The sequence below is a fragment of the Lepisosteus oculatus genome, chromosome 11 (genome assembly GCF_040954835.1).
Source record: "Lepisosteus oculatus isolate fLepOcu1 chromosome 11, fLepOcu1.hap2, whole genome shotgun sequence".
NCBI lineage: Eukaryota > Metazoa > Chordata > Actinopteri > Semionotiformes > Lepisosteidae > Lepisosteus > Lepisosteus oculatus.
Genome location: NC_090706.1, coordinates 39,825,608 through 39,835,904, shown reverse-complemented (window position 1 = coordinate 39,835,904; position 10,297 = coordinate 39,825,608). Strand labels below are relative to the sequence as shown.

At 45.3% G+C, this 10,297-nt stretch overlaps 1 long non-coding RNA gene across 1 annotated transcript; it reads left to right on the top strand.

Moving 5' to 3' along the window:
• Positions 1-7,848: 7,848 nt before the first annotated feature.
• On the top strand, positions 7,849-9,568 carry LOC107077694 (uncharacterized). The gene is made up of 2 exons (XR_001478689.2): positions 7,849-8,069; positions 9,304-9,568. It is a non-coding gene; the product is annotated as an uncharacterized lncRNA (long non-coding RNA).
• The last annotated feature ends 729 nt before the right edge of the window (positions 9,569-10,297 follow it).

Sequence of the window (10,297 nt, the reverse complement as noted above, 5' to 3'; positions counted from 1 at the left end):
AGCTAACAGACCGTTCGGATCCCAGCGTGACCTGACTCCAAGACACGCAGAGGGAAATTCGCCTCGACGAGTGAGCCAGGTGGAGCTCCTTTCACATCCAACCGACCTTGAAGTCAAATCATTGAATTCCAGCTTCCTTTCCGTGCTTCCTACACCAGCACAAGGACCACCACCTCGCTGGCGTTTCTGTCAGCGTCTTTTTTATTTCGTTCTGTTTTTCTTAGGCCTCCACAGAAAGAGAAGGAGGATTATTCCACTAATATTACTTCTGGGGAATTTCTGAAAGGAAAAGCTCCTGCTTACTCTCGGCTATCTCACAAAAACAAAGTCTTCTGGAGCAAAATAAATACCTCAGAGGGAACAGGGCTCTGAAAGTTCTTTTCTAAATAAGACCATTCACAGTACTTCTGTCATTAAGACATTAAAAGTTGGGAAATTTTCCGAAGAGACAAATTTGCTCCTTGTTCTTTAAAAACTCACTGGAAAAATGCTTAAAACTGCAAGTCTATCTAGACACAATGTAGGTACTGAGAATCTGAGTAAAAAGAACAAGAAGCCATTAATTCCTCTCTTTTACATTTCTGCCTGAAATTCAAGGTAAATGAATATAGATTTTGTCTTAGCCGTTGAGCTGCAGGATCTCCAAAAAAGCTGTACAGATTTCATATTGTATAAAAGGCTGTCAAAGCCTCTTTATTATTTGTTTGTGCAGTTGGGTCTTGAGTTTTAAGATATTCAATGAGCTGTGCAGTAACAGAGGGGCTTCATTTAGCAAAGTAAAATAAATTCAATTCAGCTGTGGACTTGCACTCTTATTTCAACTGATAAATGAGGTGTTATTATTATTATTAATAGTAGTAGTAGCAGAAGTAGCTGTAGCAGAAACAGTAGTAGTAGACACATGTATGTGTCTGACAGTGTACCACATTCTCTAAGCTGATGTTTTATATGGAGACTCTCATGTCACACGTCTCAGAGCACGAAAAGCAGAGACCCGTGTCATAAAACTCACTTCAAACTTCAAGACGGTGAGCAAGTAGAGTCCAGGCTCCGCGTTGCCGCCAGGATTGCGGCCGGCAGCCTGGAAAGCCGGGAAGGTGACAGCTTGTGCTGGATGAGCTGTCAGGATACGAGAGCCCGGAGGGTCCAGGGCAGTAAAGGAGACAAGAGACAGACGGGCTGGAAGGCAGGACGAGAGGAGGCTGGAGGGATTTCTGCTTGCTAATCCAGCAGCGCTACAAAGTGTCCCAACAAAGCAGCCTGACAGAAAAGTGTGATGAAGTGGCTGATTCTCCAACAGGAGAAAAGGTGCTCTCAGATTCTCCCACTTTGCTCCTAGGCGTCAGGCGGAGGAGCTACACTTGTGTCACTTTGCTGTGCCCTCCTGAGCAACATTTCGGGTTTTCGGCCCTTCCTGTGTGGAGATGAGTGCACACGAGCTGGAGTGTCCCGTGGGTGCCTGAGGGTTACGATCGTTAGAAAGGCAGAGTCAGGGCTCAGACGGGAGAAGTGCTGGGGTTTGCGGTGTCTGCCTGATGGGAAAGTGTAAACACACAGTCCCCTTCCAGATCCTGATTATTATCGCTACATAGAGACCAGGTTAACATTCCTATTTACACAGCTGAAAAAGGCAAAAGCTATAGTTTTCTTCTTTTTTAGTATTTTTATGACGTCACAGCTATTGTTTTAAAGACTGTGGTGCAGCAAATGTAATTGTCCTCTGAAGCTGGACTTTGGATTATTGCTTTGACTGTGCAGCAGTGACAGCTCCAAGTTTTTTCCAAGTGCAGTGATAAATTGTCACAAACAGGATGTGTATTTGGGCTGTAAACACACGCAGTGTGCAGAGCTGATATGATGTTAATGTGTTAACACAGCTTCTCTTCTGTAACGAGGACTTTGTCCTTAATCCTGACCGATTATTGGCATGTTACTGGACAGGAAATCACTAATCCAAGGAAAAGAGGTATAGGTTTGAAAATGCGAAACCTTCTCAAGCAAGGAGAAGGAATGTGAGGAAGAAGGAATATTTCCTTGTGTATGTTATTTTTCACTGTGTGGTGTAAAATTCTTTCTTCCTGGTCGAGACAGGAGGCTGTAGGGGAGTTGAGGGAAGGAATTTTTAGCAGTGCTGGTTAAAGAGTTTGAAACAAGTACAACTACAGTTTCCAAGACAGGGAGGACACTGCACAAAGCTTTAGAAAAGTCAGCCAACACACCAAAAATTATCTTACCCACCTGAGACCTGGCCTTGCCAAGTAATGTGTTCTCTACATTTTTTGGAATTTCAACATTTTGTTTTGATTTGTTTAATCTTGCTGGAGTATCTTCTCTGTATTGAAGAGACCACAAAATTCATTTTATGTCGAGAATATATTATGTATGATTTATATTGTCTATTTTTGTTGTTGTCAGGTTTATTATTATTATTATTATTATTATTATTATTATTATTATTATTATTATTATTGGGTGACCTTAAACAGATCTCTCACGTGGAATTCATACATTTTTGGACTCTGATTCAGTCATGCCTCTATACACCTTTCACAAAGACCTTATTATAAAAAACCTTATCAGCTAAGCAGAAGTCAAGTGGGCCAGCGAAGATATTATCACAATTTACCCTCAGAATATCTTTATGGAAAAGTACCCTGGGCGTATACATAAGAGATTATATAGAAGACATGGGTTAGGTTAACAGTTTGAATTGGTGTTGTACACAGAGACAGAGACATGGCACAATTTGATGGTATAAAATGCTCCCTGCTTGGAGTGTGGGTGAGGTCTGGCTGTCCGGAGGTCACTGCCCTGTGTCTATGCTATGAGGTCAGTTCTTCTTGTCACCTTGTCAGACGATGATGCAAGTGAGAGCTCTCAAAACTGGCCTGGTGTCTGCAGCCTGCGCTGCGACAGTGACTCCTGGGCTCTGCCCAGCTGCTATGCAGTTGTAGTGTATTGATTATTGGCGCTGTGTCAGGTCTCCCTCAGACGTCAGCTCTGCGGGCTTGAAATGCAAAATGACGGAGGTAGGAAGGAAGTTTCACTGCTTGTAGGATCTGTCTCTCCTGTGCAGAGTGGAAGCCTGCAGCAGTGAGCTGAGCTGATCAGCAGCCAGCAGGTCCGAAGAGGCGCCGATTCTAAATTTAGGATGAGGAGACAAAGGTTTTTTGGCATGTAAGAAGGTAGCTTCACAGCTGACAAGCTCCCAGGAGCAATCTGCCGATATAGCAAAATTTGCCGATACAGCCAGAAATGACAAGAGAAGAAATGCACACAAAGTGATCGCAGCAGCTGACGGAGCCGTTGGCCTTTGAGAGAGGGACTCTTGAGTTCTGGTAGCTGGCCTTCACTTACTCCTGTGCGCGTCTCTGTCTGTCCTACTGGACCCTCTTAACTGCTTGACTGACTGGATCTTGTTGCCAGGAACAGCTGAAAAATAAGAGAGAGACATTCATTATCCAGAGGAGTTTTTGGCGGGCGCTGCAGCGTGAATTCGCGGTCTCCCAGCATCTCTCTTTAAAAGCCACATGTGACGGGTCGCAGTCAGGCTGTCTCCCTCGGTTACCGCCGAGACCGCCGGCCTGCCGTGGGGGGGCAGCATGTGTACAGTGACCAGATTTGACTGTCTCGAGTCATTAAACCTCGGCTCTTCAGAAAAATGTTCGCCACATGCTGCGGCATCCCCCCCGGCCCCTGCAGCGGGAGCCCCTTGCCCTCCGCCGGTGTCTCAGTGCTCGGTGAGCGGTCCCGAGCAGAACGGGACAGAGGAGCGGCGGCCGGCAGCGCAGGCAGCGCCGGATACACCCGGTGGTCTGCGGGAGCGGGGCCGCTGCCTGTAAAAGCCGGGCTGCTGCTTTTCCAGAGCCGGGGTGCTGTCGGTGTGCCGTTCGTGTTTTCCCCCCTCGTGCGTGTGTGGATTTCCTCCCACAGTCCCATACTGGTAGGTTAACTGGGAATATCAGCTTGGCCCCGGTACGAGAGGGTGTGAGTGTCTCTAGTGTGCCTTGTGGATGGGCCGCGGTCCTGTCCGGGGTGGATCCTGCCTTGTGCCCGTTGCCTGCAGAGAGAGGCTCCCCCGTGGTGGTGAGAACACGGATTAGTAGATGGATCGGCAATATTCAGACAAGGCACTGCAGATCTTCCAGTTCTTTGTGCTGCCGCTGTAGACAAACAAGGATGCATTCCTGGAGAACTCCAGCATTCCTGTGCTGCTTCCATTTTGTGTACAATTCATTCCTTGACCCTAATGTAGTGAATGAAGTAGATTGAGGTAAAGGGCATCAATACTTCTATCTGCCACTGTATGGCGATGTACAGGACTCCTACAGCCTTTCACTGGTGCTTTTTTATAACGGCGCTATAACATGCTGTTACTCAATTTTCCATAAGTCAGGAAATGAAGGTTTCCTTCAAGCTGCCTTTGTGGCGGGTCCTCTTTCTCTGAGATGTTTTGGAAAACCCAGACCCTGTTGGATGGCGAGCAAAGAGCTCCAGTTTGGCAATGAGTTTAAAATTAACAAAATTGGTGGTGTCAGTGCAGGCGGGTGAAGGCAGAGCGAGAGAGAGGATGTGGGCTGGGGCTGAAAACTGCTTTCAGATTTCTTCTTTTATTGGTCGATCAGGAGATGCAATAACATTTGCTCAGCATGTTGGTTTTGGGGTTTTTTTTTCTGTGCTTGTCAGGGAGTGGGATGATGGAGTGCTGTATCCCACAGCTGGGAAGATAAAGCAGTAAAAGATCAAGGACCGCTTTTTAAAATTTGGAATTTCTTAATTATAGGACGATTTTGAATTGTCATGGGAGCCAGTGGCTATTTTTTTGTTTGTTTTTTAAATGCAGCCCAGATTTTATACTTAAAATGATGAATGATGTCTGTTATGACCACTCTGTTGGGGGGGAGTTCTTTGAACAGAATAGTACCTAATAATTGCCTACTAATTACTTAAAAGGAAATAAATTGGCTTGTTTTTAAATTCTTCTTCCAGGATTGTTCTCCACAGAAGTTAAATGGCATATGGACTCTGTACATGGTTAAGAGTAATTACCATAAAACAAGTAATTAAATTTAGTTTTGTTTCAGAGACTAAGCCAGATGTAAGCAAACAAGATTTGAAAACCCTGTTCATATACAAGGTTCAGTCATAACATTTCTCTTCTTTGTCTAAGGAACAGTCTCAAAGATAGTGAAAACTTTGCAAGAGTTGTTGCAGTTGTTGCACAGACTAATTAATCCTTCCCACTGGTGAGGAAGCAGGAGACTATTCTGAGAGCACACTGAATGAGACTGCACCCTGGATGAGATGCCTCTCTGCTGCAGGGCACACGCTTACACTGGGCCACTTTAGACATGTGTTCATGCCTTGAACAAGCAGGGTCCACACAGAAGGATCCACAGTCTGAAATCGAACCCAGGAGCCAAGAACCACGAGACTAAAGCATCACTCTCCGCAAGCTCACGTTTCTTCACACTGCTCGAGTGTTAGAATTTCTCATGTCTTTTATTTTAAGCTAAAAACAAACAGTGGGCAGGGGAGTGAAGAGCTCTGCAGGCCATCCTGTTAACATCTTGTACAGCTGAGATAGGCAGTTTGACTATCACTGTCTTCCATAATCAGCAACTGATTAGAACACGTGCCCAGTCACTCCAGACAACATGACACTAACCAGTCTGCTTACACATGAGGCGATTTGATAACGGAGACAGAGTGGCTTTGAAGACTGCCAGCTGCAGGCAGATGTGGAATACTGAAGAACTGGCTCGTTCAAGGCAGACAGGAGCTAAGGATAAATGCTATTTAGTGGGACATTTTCCTAAAACTTTCTTTTAGCTGACTTTTCTCAGTTTAAGGCAAAAGGTCCGTGTCCTAACATATGTTTCTAATGCTGCTTAGAAGCTTGTGGGCTGCTTTAATACTAAAGAAGGTTCAAATTTAGCAATTTAGCATGTTAGCATGGGTGGGGCGCTGTCTCTAACATGGCTCCTGGCACATTTGAAATCAGGCTGTGCTTGCAGGTGACGATGGCCCTCAGATCTATATGCATCAGTGATAAACAGGAAGCTTTTTGTTTTTTTTTATGGCTGTGTAACATTACTTGGAAATAGTGCCTGTGGGCCTTTAAGACCGGAGACAGTGATCCTGTCTTCGCAGCAGGATGGTGGCGGGACTTTTTGGTTGTGATTGAGGTTGGTGCAGAGCTGGAAGCCTAGGGGAGGGGAGGGGGTGGGTGCTGGAAGGGGGGGGGGGAGGTAGAATTTATGGCAAGGGTCGTAAATTACACTCAGGCATCTTTGTCTGCCCATCCCTAGACAAAAACCTCTCCGATATTTCACTGTGCGCGAAGGCTGACACACGACAAAAGGCCACTGGGAGCATCTGATCTGCTGAGACCGGCATTATCATACAAAGGCCTCTTTCAAGAGAATGAATATGTTTGTGGAAGCAGGAGCAGTGCTTTTTTGAAAGATGAGAGGTCACGCTTGAGAAAGATTCCAGCCTTGAGCGCTGTGTGTGTGGAGTTTGCACGTCCCCCATGTTTCTTTTTGAGCGAGGAGCAGGAAGAGGAAATAATGAGTCTTTTCTTCCTCCACTGTGTATCTCCTAATATACTGTACTAGTCATCTGGGTCTGTATAGCTGGGCAGAAGACTGTATCTAATGGATCTCCATTCCTGGTTGATTTCAGAGGGGAACAGAAAATTGTGAATGCAAAACACCGCCTGCTCTTGCACTTTTTGGTGAATCCTGTGAATGCTGGTCTGTTTTATGTCTCGGCTCCCCACTGAGTTTGCTCCGTGCTGTAAACAAGTCTTATCAGGCCTTGGGAGTTGCTGAGGGTCTGGAGCCAGTGGAGGCCTCACTCTGTCTCTGACCCAACTGGGCCACTACTCCATTCTTACATCTGTGCTGATACAGATGTAGGAGACAAGCCACCTTCTTCCAAGACTGCTTGCCTCTCCTTGCCTGCACAGCATGTAGCACCCCAAACCGTCATTTCCTACAAACATTCATAAAAAAACAGCATTGTGCTACGTGATACAGTGCCCCACACACTTGGAAAGCTGCTATTGGCAATTGCAGCTTCCCTAGGACTAGCAATCACCAGATGTGGTTTACTGTGCCTGTACCTCCAGCGCAGCCCCTGGAAGCAGTTGTGTCACTCAAAGCTACTTCTGGTTTTCTGCATCCCTTGTTGTCATCATAGACACAGCCTACAGCTGATTTGCATGCACCTCCAGTCTTTCTTTGTGCGCGCTCGTAAACCAGAGCATCATGCATTTCTCGAACGTTTCTCCCTTCTTCTCTCCCTGTTACAAACGAAAACAAATGGGAATGTTTTTCTCCCCTTGGGAGATAAGCACCAAGATGTCCTTTTACCCTCAGCTGGCCAGAGCAGTCAGGGGCTGATAGGGCTTTGATGTAGAAGAGGGGTGGAGACACTGGGCCGATGAGACAAGGAGAGACGAAGAGTATGGAGAAAGACAGGCTGTTCCTAGACATGGCAGCCCTGGAAGTGGTCTCTTCTCCTCTCACAGAAAAGGAGCAGGGAGTGAGCCTCTCAGATAATGATAATGTTTGCTGTCAATATCTGCAAATGTCTAATAATAACAATAAAAACATTTGCTGTAAATGTCCGTAATTGATTCAGCTTCTAAGAGCTTTATTGGCGTGACCGATGAATGACTGCATCTGTAAATGTTTTACTAGCTGTTCTTGCTTCGCAAACACCAGACCTCATGGGTCAAGCCAATAACGCTCTTTGAAATTGAATTTGACTGATGCAGAACCACAGTTAAGCACGCTGTCCACTCAGAAAGCCTAGTTGCTCAGAATTCTCAGAATTGATCAGGACACCCAGCGTTTTAACTCTCTCACCTCATCCAAGCCTAGCTGCTAAGATGCCCTGAGGATTCAAGAGCCTTTCTTCTAGAGAGCTGTCTAGAGCAGATCTGTGATCAAGCTAAGTGTTGCTAAGTGACGATTTAAGAAAAGAGAATGAATGAATGATGGCCGCAAGTTACAGCAGGCTGCAAGTTGAACAGAAGAACTTTTCTTTGATATCATCAGGTAACTGGTAAAAAATCATCCTTGACCTTTAGATAACACGTTTTATGTGCAATTTTCCATACAGTACTGATTGTGCAATACTTTTCAGGCTTAGACTGCAAGGTAAAAATGTTGCCTTGAAAATGAACTGATAATGGTTGACATCGCTCGTGTGAGTAATAACTGTAGGGTGAGACCCACGTTCTGGTTGAAATAATTAATAAGAGAGTCAACTTTTTGTTGGGTGTGTTGAAGCTTTACAAGGATGTCCTGCTTCAATTACAACAATAGCGGTAGTTCTTTGCTGAAAGTCTGCAAGGAAGCCAAATCTGAGCTCTGCCTGGACTTTGTAAAATAGCGTTGATAAGCTCGGAAACATCTGTGGCAGGGATGCCTGAGACAAATATATTACAAGAGCAGATTTTGTTCAGAGCAGTTAAGAATGATTGCTGGGGAGCGTGTTCAGGTGAGAATTTTTAGGTTTACCCATTCAGACCCTGGCTCCAGAGCTGACAATAACTGTGAGACACCAGTGCTGTTTCAATGCCACAGTGCTGCCCATTTGCCTTTTTATTCTTAAAAAAGTAATGTACACATGTACAGTACGTTAAAGAGAGCAATAAATTGCCCGGCCATGCTCCGGAGGTTAAAATTTAACTTGGATCTTTCAGAATTTCAGGACTTTTGGATGTGAAACCAGGGCAGCACACTGACTCACAGACAAGTCGTGTGCTGGGAGCCCCGGAGTGGGACAGTACTGCAAGAGAGAGGAGACAAAACTGGCAGTGAGCTGGGAGCACAGCAAGAGGGGAGGGCCAGTGCTCTGGGGAGGGAAGTCTAACCAGCAGGGAAAAATCTCTACCCGGAAAAAAAACACGAAACACCCCTGCCAAAAGATTACAGAAAGTGCCAGAATTTTTGATGAATTGCTCTGGATTTATATAGACAAAACATATTTTTATTCAATTGCGATAGTTCTTAGTTTTTAGACCACAGGGACGGACAGCTAATAAGTTGAGGAGTCACATTTATTCGACTCCTCATTTATTTCTAATGCTTCTTGGCATCATTGCTGTGAAAAATGAAGTACAGATATGCGTGAAAATGTCTAGTAGTCTAGGCCCGTTAGCCTGTACAGATTTTTTTTAAAAAAACTGAATTCCAGCAGCAGCTGCTACCCCACCCTCTCTGCCTAAAACATGGTGCTTATTGATTATGAATTTGGAACCAGCACCTTTTTCTGTTGTCCTTGCAGTCCTTATCCCCCAGCACGTCCACAGTCAAGTTCCAGGCAGGAGGGAGAGAAAGTACCCAGCCTGAGAAGAGGTCTCGGGGGCACGCTGTCCACACTTCGGGACTCGGGACACTCTGCCAGCTCTGCGGCCCTGCCAGCGAGGGCACCAGACTCTGCCTGCTCCCCTGACAGAGCCCTCACTGGTCGAGGTGTTAGTGAACCGATACTGCTTAAAGCTCGACACGAAGACAGTGATGGCAGAAATAAAAATAATTCCTTGTGTTAATGTAGTGCTCCTATTAATAGGATCCCAAGGGGCTTTGTAGTAAGAAGAAGAAACTTTATTTAAAAAAACAAAATTATACTTTGCTATTGTAAAAAAGACACAGCTGTAATAATAGCGAATTACAGAATAAGCATATGAGAAACAAAAGCAGAAAGAGGTGGAGCAGAAGAGACATGATCATTAGAAAATGAAGCAGACACAGGCAATGATTAAGTAAAAGCCTTTTGGAGATGAGATTTAAATGCACTCAGGGTAGATGACTCTCTGACATCCATGGGGATAGAATTCCATAGCTTTTCCAGCGGTGCAGAAGGCCCTGTCGCCCATAAAATGTAAATGACCTTGGGGGACAGACAGGAGACCAGAGACAGACGAATGAAGGCTGAGAGGTGAGGAGTAGACAGATAGGATGTCAGAGAGATACTGAGGTGCCAAGCCATGTGGAGCCAAATAGGTGAGCATGAGGATTTTGACGTTAACTCAAAAACTGATAGGAAGCCAGTACAAGGACTCCGGGACAGGAGTAATGTGGTTGCCTGCATGTGATCTTTACACACAGAAGGGTTTGCACTTTATTCTCTACTGAAGAGCAGCCTCCACTTGGGTTCATGAGGCCAGCATTCTGTCCCGGCAGCCCCATTGCACAGCAGATCAGAGAGAATCTGCTTCACCAGAGGAATTAAGAGTGAACATTAGGGAAACCAGATTGTGAAAGCAAGAGTGCAACTT